The sequence below is a fragment of the Physella acuta genome, unplaced genomic scaffold, assembly GCF_028476545.2.
Source record: "Physella acuta isolate Inbredline_101_S28 unplaced genomic scaffold, ASM2847654v3 ptg000289l, whole genome shotgun sequence".
Taxonomy (NCBI): domain Eukaryota; kingdom Metazoa; phylum Mollusca; class Gastropoda; family Physidae; genus Physella; species Physella acuta.
This window is the reverse complement of record NW_026731808.1, coordinates 271,605-283,943: the sequence shown is the minus strand read 5'-3', so window position 1 is coordinate 283,943 and position 12,339 is coordinate 271,605.

The window sequence follows — 12,339 nt, the reverse complement described above, 5'->3', positions numbered from 1 at the left end:
GTGGCTGTCCCCAGCTAACGAGCCTCATCTGCCCGAGGGTTCAGACTCGAGAATTTTTGGCTTACCATCCATGAGCTTTATTTAATAAAGCACATAATATAATACCAATGCAATTTTTTTTCATTTTAAAGATGTGAGAAAAGCACAAGTCTGATAGTAAATGTAATTCCTTAAAATTATGTAAAGATAACATTTTAAGTAGCAAAGTTGTTTTTCTATGCTAGAGCGGAACAAAGAAAAGATAAAGATCAGTTTTCTAAATAAAGCTATAACCTCAAAAACGCATGGGCAACGTATGCAGTTATTACATATTGTGTTTATAATGCTATTAAAGTCACACACCCGTTGCAAATACCACGCTTAAAGAACACTATAAGGTGTAACATGGTTTTACTTTATATAAATCCCAGTAAAACCATATCCTGGTGAAATATCCGATCTAATTCGCATCATTATTAATACAAGTCTACTAATTAGCATGAAGAAATTGCTCAATGACTGTTTGTTTACAAATATTTAACCGGCTTTATTTCATCTGCTGCTGTTTTTATAGACCTCAAGCTACTATGTTTAGACGTGATCTGATTCGAAGATATTTATAGACGTGTCTAAAACGAGGTCTTTTAAAAAGCAAGCAAGAGTAGTTACATTTTTTAAAGGTTTGAACTTTTAAGAGCTATGTTTTTTTTATCAGAATGTAATCTTTTTTTTTAATTAAAGATTTTAAAAATAAATATGTTTGATGGATTAAAGGGATCGTTAAAAATGTTATTAGACGTTTTAGCACCTTTATGTGCAATTGCTGTGCAAACAAATTGTATATTTGCCAAAAAACCGAGGTGTTATATAATAATGATGTTATTTTTATTCTCATATTACATACTTATCTCATATTTTCACATGATTTATAGCAATACGTATATCGTAACAAGCGTGATTGCTAAAGTTTCTTTTTCTAATTATTTACTTTATATGTTTTTTTTTCTAAATGTCGGTCAAAATAAGTTAATGATAAAGAATACAAGCACACGTAAAGAAACACGTTCGTTTGTATCAAATATTGAAAGATGTATACGAATATCTGTAAAAGGCAATGTATGTAGAAGCTTCTAGATCGCCCACGACTTAAACCATCAACAAACATAAGAAGACACACGTAAATGGAGGTGCTTGCGTGTGTTGGAGGGGAAAACGTCACTTCCGGAAAGCATGACAATGTCAGCCATTATGTGACTTGTCAGTTTTCCGGTGCACGAACTCCAAACACGTATTGGCGAAGATTTTATTTTTAACGCATCATAAAACCCAGGAATTATTTCCCCTTGTTAGCAAAATGGTAAAATAAAAAGGCGTGGTAAATAGATAAAAGCAGAGGAAGTTTCCGGAAAACACGTTACATCCGACGGTCGGAAATCCAGAAGATAATGAATTTTCAAAAGAATTAAACACAAAGGATTAAAAAATAGGCTGGATTTCAAAAGCCGCAAAGGTATTTAAGTGCAAGTAGCTTTAAAAAACTATTTTATTTTGTGATATATTGTAGAGATTATTAAAGATTATGGATTATTAAAATGATTAAAAGTATACTCAATAGTTGGCGGTGAAAATCCAATTTACTTTATCACAATGGCGTTTCGCAGACCAAAATATAAAAACATCAAGACACATGATAACCAGTGTTTCTTCCAGACTTTTTTCCCCGGGGGAGGGGGGGCTCTCGGAATTTTCGAGGAGGGAGGGGGTTGTCTAAAATTTTCCGGGTTGGGGGGCACTACTGTTAAAAGTATAACTTTGCAATATAAATTCTGTTTCGTTTGGGGGGGGGGGGGGGGAAGTAGATGTTCTCCGGGTGGGGCAGAGACCCCCTCCACCCCCGGAAGAGATGCCTTGAAGAAACTGATGAAAACTCGGAAATATTGGCGTTCCATAAAATTTTCTAAATAAATGTTAGTAGATATATGTTGGGTCTTACAATGTCGTTCGAAAGCCACTTGCCAAAATAAAAAGAAAACTATTTCCTAAACAGCAAATCGCAGTTTCTCTCCAAAATCGTAAAGACTTAATATTAAATCGATGGACCTATTCGAAAAACAAATCAAGTATTGTAAAACAGAACTAGTCCGTATAGGTCTACTTTCCATTTTGTATAATTTAATAATGGAAAATGCCATCTAAAAATAAAATCGTGTATGTACAAAAATACATTTACAATAACAATGTTTTTAACAATCTCTTCCTTTTGATGTAAAATTTAAAAGCTTTGGTCGTCATAGGGTGTTAGGACAAAACGTTATCAGATATACTTTATAATAGAATACTTGGTCAAACCTGGTATCAAAAATAGATACAAACCATTAGACCGCTAACATTTGGTGTTTAACATTCATCTTTTAACTGTAAAACGTGTTAAAGGAGGATGTTTTAATCTATTAAAACTAAAAGCAACTAGTAAAGTTGGCGTCACAAATATTTATTTAAGTAAAATTAAATAATTAAATTTTAAAATTTAGAAGCTTTCTATCAATTATAAATATGTCTACATTTAGAAACTTTTTTTTTCAAATAGAAATATATAATATATAAATTAAACCGCTTTTAATCAATTAGGAACAGCGTTTTAAATTTTAAAATATCGTTTCAGGTTAATTTATTTATTAAGTCAAAAGAACGCTTTATATAAACAACCGCCATGAATCATTGAACTACGCGTCACAGCCACCTTCTTGAAACGGTCACATTTTTTTTTTACACACAGTCTCTGCCCGGAGATATCGAAATGTAATCATGACGGTGAAAAGTATCCGCTCAGCGATCTGTCCACATTGAGATTGAATTTGAATTCCTCGGATGCTTCATCGAACTTGGCTTCATTTACACGACAAGAAAAGAGAGAGAGAGAAAAAAGTTGAAAAAAAAGTCACCTTTAATGTATTCATTTGAAGTTAAGCTCAGTCTCGGCTTAAAAGTGGTTCCTGGTGCCTTAGACACATTAGCCAAATTACCCTAAGCTTGGTTTTCTTGATTACACTTAAAAGAAACCGTAAAAAAGAAAAACCAACTCTAATATCTTCCTACCTTAGATCTTCTATTTTTTTAAACTAATTATTTCTACATTGTCCACGAAATTTTTTTTCCCCCTAGATTCACGTTTCAGTAAAAAGGTTTTTATACGCGGTTAGGGAGTGATTTTTCAAACACGGGAAAATGACCCGCCATCACAAAAGACAATATCCTCAGACCCAGACGTAGAAGCTATCAATCCAGTTCCCGCCACCGTGAACACGTTATGAAGTAATGATCGCCTCCCCTTCGTCATACCTTAGAGACACTCGACTTCCCAGCGATACATCTATTGATATCCAAGAGGTTTAATATAACCAGCGTTCAGCCAGTTCTTAAGAGGAAAAAAATAATAAATTTTCTTTCTTTTAAAAAATTTATTTTTAAATTTCTTAATAAGAAACGAAGTTAAATTCAATTTTTGTGAAAAAAAAATTATCAATACATCATTCCGACTTTAATATATCTGACTTGGATTTTATGATAGAATTTTTAAAAGTCCGAACCAACGATGAATATAGTCTGGATTTTTCAGAGGAGGCTCATTGGTCGAAATCTTAATGAGGTTGGGTTAGTAATAATTGATGATCAATAACGAGATATTTGGTATGAGGAAAAACTGACCTGGAGACGGGAAAAAAGATGTTTGGGATCAAATTTTCACGTATAATAAAAAAATTCTCTTTTTAATATAATCATTACAGTGGGTAAAAATCGATTGAATAGATTGAGTTCCACAGACCTTAAGGCTTAACGGGAAATATCAGTTTGGGGATGGAATTTCTGCGTTTAATAAAGTCATTACAGTGGGTCGAAATCAATGAACTCAACCGAGAATAGTCTGAAAATTATTCGAAAGGCCCATTATTTTTTTTTTTTTTAAATCTTGTTCGATGTAAAGAAAATAACTATGGTTATGAAAATCGGTTTCATTTTTGTTGGGCTTTACTGAAGATTTAATGTCATTGATGTGTTTAGTATTTTTTGTTAACTAAGTAAAATAAAAAAAAATAGCTAAAATCAGTTTATTTGTAAACATCTATCACAGACATTGAAAACAAAAATGGCAAAACTTTAAAAAACTGTATGGGCAAAGTTTTGAGTACAAATTATTATGATTTTGTTATTTTGTTTTAAATTTTTAGTGTGATTTTCAGAATATCGATCACGGAGTTGCTCTAGAGCCAATCAATGTTTTTCTTAAGAAAGTAAAACTTCAGGTTATAACTTAGGTTTTGATGAAAATAAACAAAAACGTAGTCTTAAACGCAAAAAAATACTGTAAAGTACTCTGGATTTGCAACTTCTATAACATGGGTTCTAAAAATATTAAAATTCAAAATTATTTTCAGGTTTAAATACTATTTTTTAAAATTATTTTTACGGTCGATTTGATTGCAAAATCTAAAAAACACGTTTTTTTTATTAATGTCAACAATATTGATGGAAGGATTCTCGTCAACTCGATTATGTTCATTGAATAAAGTCCCATATAGCTTTAGTGAGCTTTTGTCAAGCTAGTTGAAGCAGTTTGAAATCGGCCTAAGATGAAATCAAATTATCCTTTGGGACGGAACGACACATGAGTGGTATTGTCATACATCGCATTAATAAGTGTTACCCGTTGTAGCCAGCAAACATAGGTTTCCTCAGCTTGTATTGGGGGGGGGGGTGGTCATCCATAAATGACGTCACACTTTTTGGACGATTTTTACCTTACTCCTCCGCTCTGTCACACGTCTTCACAAAAGGCCAGACCCCCCCCCCCCTCTAAAATGACGTCACACCTCGGCCTACAACCCCCCTCCCTCAAAATTGCAGTTGAATTTTTTTTTAAACATCGATATTTTTCTAAAATCTTGTCTGAACTCTGTCAAAATAGAATATTTTAATCAATTCCTATTACAATTTATTAAAACAGTTTTCTAAAACGTGAAATAACGTCTAAAATTCGTTTTCTAACATTGTCTTTTTATAATGCAAAAGTGTGACGTCGCACCATCTGAACCCCCCCCCCCTTTCCCCCTCATCACACACCGTCACAAAATAACGGACCCCCCCCCTTCCCCCCTTACGAGTTTGACGTCATTTATGTATGGACGACCCCTTGTAAGTCATTTCACATAAGCGAAACATGTAAAACCACGATAAAGATAGTAGTCTATAAGTCTATAATCCAAACGCTTATAATACATCACAAAAAATATTGTTGTAAAAGAATAGTATATCCACAAGTATGCCGATTTTGGTATTGCTGTTAAGGGTTAAACTAGGGTTAGCATCAGGGTTGGGGTTAGTGAGATAGATAGGGTTAAGACTTCGGTGGCTAAACAACTAAGCAATGTCTTCTTTACAGAAAATAGAAGAATTATCGTTTTCTTGAGTTTTGAGTTAAGGGATAAAGATTTGGAAACAATAACCGCGAAACCATTACATATTTAACCAAAACGAAAAAAGTAGGCTATAGTTAGTGAAATTGGGCAATAGGTAGCGAAATATACAAAACGCAAATTTCCCAGCTTTACCCAGGGATGATGTTCCTAATTATGCATAGAAAAACTAATTTTAATGACGTTTTAATTGAACAAAACAAAATCGACAAGTACAAAACAAAAATAAATGGAGCAGTAATTATCCTATATTTGAAACTTTAAGAGTACTACAGCCCCTGGCAAAATGGCGGACGCCGTTATCACGTGATTTAGTTGTAGAATTAGGAAACAGAAAAAAAACTATTGGCGACGTCAGGTCGCTGTTTTCAATTTCCGGTGTTTTCAATGACAAAAAAAAAGCTAGCAGACGATTATGTTTCTGTTTTCTCGATATGTTCACCGCGCGAAGTGAGAATTAATCAATTAGAGAGATCTATTTTTAGAAACGGTCTGGGTGAATATAAAAATAAAATGAATTTAAAAAAGTAAATTTATTTACATTTTTATTTCGGTGAAAATGATGTGACAACAAACGTTAAATCTTGACATCAAAACATGTATGACATCTACAAAATACAAATTCTGACATCAAAACATGTAAAACAATCAACATCTAAACAAGCTAATCCTGACAAAAAAAACACGTACAACATCTACAAAAGCAAATTTTGACATAAAGAAAATGGCGTGGTCTTTAAGTAAAGCGTGTGGTCCCCCCCCCCCGAAAAATTTATATATATATAGAAAATATATACTTTTAACAGTGTCCGCCCCCCCCCCCGAAGAAAGTCTACTGCCCCCCCCCCCCCCCGAAAAAAGTCTGGAAGAAACACTGCCCCCCCCCCCCCCCCACCCTACCTTTTGTACGAAATAGAAAAAAAAAGAATATAAAGTATATAGAAAAATATATACTTTAACCAGGGTCCACGACCCCGACCCGACCTATTCATGCTTCCCCTTCCCCTTCCCACCACCCTACGGGGAAAAAATGTCAAAGACAAACAAGACATTCCATCATTGACAATGCAATAACACAATACATTTTTGTCTTTATCAGCCTCTCTTTCTTATCACATGAATTTTTTTCACTATCATCTTCTTTCTTCACAAACTTTGTTCTCTCTTTCTTTACTGTATCATGTACGCGTTCATTCCAAATACAAAGCAATGTTCGCACTTACATAAAAAAATTAGAAATAAAACGAAAACAAAAGCACTAATGACTTCAGATCTTAACAATACGCGAACTAAAAAAAAAAAAAGCATTCCAATGCTTCAAAGAAATCGAAAAAAGTTATTTTGTCTCGCCCGGTACAAGAAGCGAGAATGCGCTGATCAAAAGAACACGAATACGGCGTTAATCAGGTCCGCGACCCCATTGCAGTTATTGCCCCTTACAACAATGGAAGCGTTGCCTAGCAGCGAGAAGCTAATAGAGAGCAATCGTCCCGTGATAAATCACCACCGTAATAGTTCTCGTGTGTTGGGGCGAGTGTTCTATCTGGTTGTACAGTTTGTGTGTACTTACATTCCGATGATGATCTAAAGGCTTATTGTGTGCATGTATATATATATCTAAATATATATATATATATATATATATATATATATATATATATATATATATATATATATATATATATATATATATATATAACACACACACATATATATATATATATATATATATATATATATATATATATATATAACACACATATATATATATATATATATATATATATATATATATATATATATATATATATATATATATATATATATATATATATATATATATATATATATATATATATATGTAACCGAGTCTAGTTGCATCTTCTGCTCGACAACGCCAAATGTTACCGAGTCTATTTGCTTGTAGTGCCAAATGTTAACGAGTGTATTTACTCATTCTACACAACATCGACCACAATATAGATACTCGAAGATGCAGGTTTACCATTGATCCTTTTATTACATGAATCAAAAGAAATACTTTACAATAATATAATGAGTCAACTGACCCCCAACCGTCCTCACTAGTCTTCACATAACCGAATGCACATGTCTATCGTCCCTATTAACACAATACGGCTACACCGTTCAGTAACCAACTTGATACTGATCCTGACACTGATCTCTCGTTCTCAGCTGTCGCCTTCCTATATATCCCTTCGTATTCGTAATCGTATTCGTACTCGTATTCGTACTCGTATTCGTACTCGTATTCTAATCGTTGCATCAGAATATTAATTGCGCAGCTTCTGTCATACAATCCGATTAATAAACCATCTGCACTGTTACGTCAGCCTGTGAACTGCGCAGCGGCTTTATCGTATCGCTTCCCACTACGCCTTGGCTTTGTGATCGTTATCAGCCCAACACCTGCACTATTGCGTTGTTATCGCCTCTGGTAACTACACTAGTTACATCCACCGCCGCCTTTTTTTTTTGTGTGTTTTCAACCACAAACAACGCTTGGTAGGTGCACTTCTTAAATGTCAATCGCACCATCGTAAAAAAAATTTATTGTTCCATTCACTGTCAATGTCGTCACATTCGTAAAAGATTGACAGTTATCCCTATTTCACATATCAAATGTGTCTACATCATATTCCTCAGACACAAAGCAGTTCTAGAATTCACATCCACCTTTTTTCGTTTGGTGCCTTCACCAGTTCACTTTTATAACTTTTTGAACAGTCTGTTCTCATCCCAGCGCGACCATAAAAGAATTGATGGTTGCTGACGAAAAATTTCGTATTCTTTCTGTTTCTCAAACTTCTCCGCGGACCACTTATCTGTTGTTCTACTGTCTCTCTGCTTCTGTGAGGACCGGGATCCTCTTTGTTGCCGTTATCCTCCACATGTGTATCGCTGTTGTGCTGTTGATGGTGACATGGTTCCTGGATGGGTATGAGAATTTCCGTTGTAGTTTCCGGTTCCCTAATTGTCTTAGGTTTCTTTGTGTGTAAATGCTCTTCTTGACTATGCCAATATTTCTTTAATTGAGCAATATTCGCCCACCGATCCTGTTTGGTGTGATTGGTGGGTCTTATCTTAAAGGGGCCACCTGCTACTTTAGGCATCTCCACGACTTGCCATATCTCCTGTCCCCAGAGGTCGTGGATTTTGTTTCTGCCTAATGGGTGGCTACGCAGTAATACTTTGTCGTTTAGTTGGAGTGGCGGGTCCTTTGTCTGTACCGGCGGTTCCCTTCGCCGTGCTTCATGTTCTAGTCTTTCCTGTACCACCCTGTACATTTCTCTAATTCGTCTCATATGTTCATTCACATATTCTAGCGCGGTGTATGAGCCAGTCATACTCTCCTTTTTTCCTAGGAACAAGTCAAGAGGGAGTCGAGCCTCCCGTCCGAACAGTAACATGTGTGGCGAAAAGCCGGTTGTGGCATGGGGGGTGCAGTTGTATAGATATACCAACTCTGGGAGAAAATCAGGCCAACGTTTTTTCTGTTCAGGTTCTAGAGTACGCAGCAAATCATGCATGCTGCGGTTGAACCGCTCGCACTGTCCGTTTCCTTTAGGATTATATGTGGTTGTTCTAGATTTGTTGATCCCGTAGTGGCTGCACAGTTGGTTAATTACTTCTGACTCGAAGGCCCTTCCTTGGTCAGAGTGTAATTGTATTGGTATGCCATATTTGGTGAACCAATGTTCTATTAAGACCTTTGCCACTGTTTTGGCAGTCTGATCTCGTGTGGGCACCGCAACAGTCCATTTGGTGAATACATCAGTCATTACCAACACATGTTCCGTCCCATCCGATGATTGCTCCAACGACGTAAAGTCCATAGCCACAATCTCTAGTGGTTTTGTCGCCAGTAGGTGTCCTGATGGCTGTCTCATTTTGACAACTGGCATTTTCGCATGCTGACACCTAACACAAGCCTCACAATGGCGTTTGACCTCCATCTCCATATTGGGCCAGTAACACCGCCGTCGTAATATTTTGTGCGTCCTGTCCTGACCCTGGTGTCCCGCCCTGTCATGTGCCAACTTTAGCACTTCTTCTCGTAATTGTCCAGGCACCACCACCTGGTGTATTGTCCCATCTATTTGGTCATGAATTCTCCGCATGAGAACACCATCCTTTATACTGAGACGGTCCCACTGACTCAGTAGTTTCTTTGTTTCTCGACCAAACTGTTCTCTTTCCCTTTTTCTTGGGAATTTTTGTTCCTGGACGTGTTTCAATAGCGGCTGTAAGCCACTATCCGTTCTCTGGGCATCTCTTATCTCTTTATTATTAAGGCAATTAAAATCACTAATGTCCATATGACGGGGCTCTGTGGAAATGTGCTCCACCCCGGTCTGTCCGTTTTGCATCACTTGCACCCCATGAGGGATATCTGTTGACGCTCTGACCTCACATATTCCTGTCAGCGTTTCTTCCTCATCGCCCGGTCTCTCGTAAGGATTCCTTGATAAAGCGTCCGCATTGCCATTGGACCGCCCCGGGCGATATTTTATCTCTAGGTCAAAGAGTGCCAATTCTGCTGCCCATCGCTGTTCGATGGATCCCAACTTTGCTGTCTGTAGGTGACTCAGGGGGTTATTGTCAGTGTATACCACACATTTAGCACCTAATAGATAGTCCCTGAATTTTTCAGTCACAGCCCATTTTAATGTCAAAAGTTCTAGTTTCATGGCGCTGTAATTTGTCATGTTCTTCTCTGATTCCTTCAGAGCTCGACTGGCATACGCAATAACCCTGAAACCTTGCTTTTGTTGTTGTGATAGCACAGCTCCCAGACCTTTAGAGCTGGCGTCAATTTCTAGCCGAAATGGTTTGTCAAAGTCTGCGTATCCTAATATCGGCGCCTCTGTCAAAGCATTTTTCAGTAGCTTAAACGAGTTCAGGCATTCCTCAGTCCATAATTCACCTATCAGTTGTGTTTTGCCTTTCTTTTTCTCCTTACTGTGTTTCTTTGTCATTTTGTTTACCAAGTCATGCAACGATGCGGCAATTTTTGCAAAACCAGGTACAAATTTTCTATTTTCTTCTTCAGATAACAGACACTCTAAAGATGAACATTTCTCCTGTGCTTTTAATTTGCATGAACTTTCCCTATCCAGTTTCATGGTTAACCTTGAGATCTCATTATTAAGTCTACCAATTTCTTCCTTATCATCATTTTTCTCAGCCAACAAATTGTTCACTTGAAACTTTTTAACATCCAAGTTCATTTCACATTTTCAATATCTGATAATTTCTCTTCGAGTCTTGTTTGAGACTCTTTCATTGTTTGTCCCATTTTGTTTCTTAAGCCATAACCTCGCCGCTCTGTAGCCTTGACCTGCCTTACAGAGGGCGCTCGTTTCACCAGACAGTACCGTGCCATATGTCCGGGTTGTGAGCAGGACAAGCAAATTGGTCGACCGTCAGCCGTCCACCGGAGCGATGGACCGGCAGGTCGCGGCCGTCCAACCTGTCTCTGTTTTGTCCCGTTTTTGCCCTGATTCTCAGCTGTTGACCTGCTTTCTAACCTCTCCAATCGTTGGTCAACCTTATCCAGGTGGGCCAACAGTTGAGCCATCATGGTTTCCATCGTGCCGGTCCCTGTGTGTGGGGATTGTTTCTGTTCCGGCACAGAGACTTTGTCTACCGAACAGTTCGATTGGTCCTCATCCTCGGACCTGCGGATCGCTGAGTTCCTGACCTGAAGGAAGGTCAACTGTGGGTCTTTGTAGACCTCTTCTTTCAACTCTCTCCTTAAGATCGGGGTTGCTAGCCCCTCGATAAAATGGTCCCTCAGTAGGCGCACATCAATGTCAGGTGTTTTGCCCTTTACCGAATCAAAGGCCCTGTTCATTCGGTGTGAATACTCCATCACACTCTCCGCCATTCTCTGCTTTAAGCCTACGAACTCCGATAGCAGTCGCGATCCCGACCGTCTCTCCCCAAAGGTCTCCATAATTAGATCCAGCACCTTATCTGGATCTGATTGGATGGTTTTATCGTGGCATTTGACCTCTGCCCTAACCGTCTCCCCTATACTGCCCATCAGCAGTCTTAATCTTTCCTCTGGTGACATGTATCTCGAGGCCCAGGCCGCTTTGACCTCTTCACTGAACCTGTTGGTTAAAGTTGGATCACCGTCCCCGTAAAATTTGTTGATGTGGGACTCTCTGGGCAGGACCACAATATGGGTCTGCTTCTCGTCCAGAGTAGACATTCTAATTTTAATTCTTTGAGTAGAAAAAAAAAAGACCTTTCCTACCGTGTATGTATGAATAATTTTCCTCGTTCCTCAATTTTCACTGTTTCCTGAATGTCCGAATTCACACACACGAAACACAGTTATGAACTAGGTTGACTATGGGTGCCTAAAGCGGCTGGTCTAGCTGAATCATCCTGCCGACGACGCCAAATGTAACCGAGTCTAGTTGCATCTTCTGCTCGACAACGCCAAATGTTACCGAGTCTATTTGCTTGTAGTGCCAAATGTTAACGAGTGTATTTACTCATTCTACACAACATCGACCACAATATAGATACTCGAAGATGCAGGTTTACCATTGATCCTTTTATTACATGAATCAAAAGAAATACTTCACAATAATATAATGAGTCAACTGACCCCAACCGTCCTCACTAGTCTTCACATAACCGAATGCACATGTCTATCGTCCCTATTAACACAATACGGCTACACCGTTCAGTAACCAACTTGATACTGATCCTGACACTGATCTCTCGTTCTCAGCTGTCGCCTTCCTATATATCCCTTCGTATTCGTAATCGTATTCGTACTCGTATTCGTACTCGTATTCGTACTCGTATTCTAATCGTTGCATCAGAATATTAATTGCGCAGCTTCTGT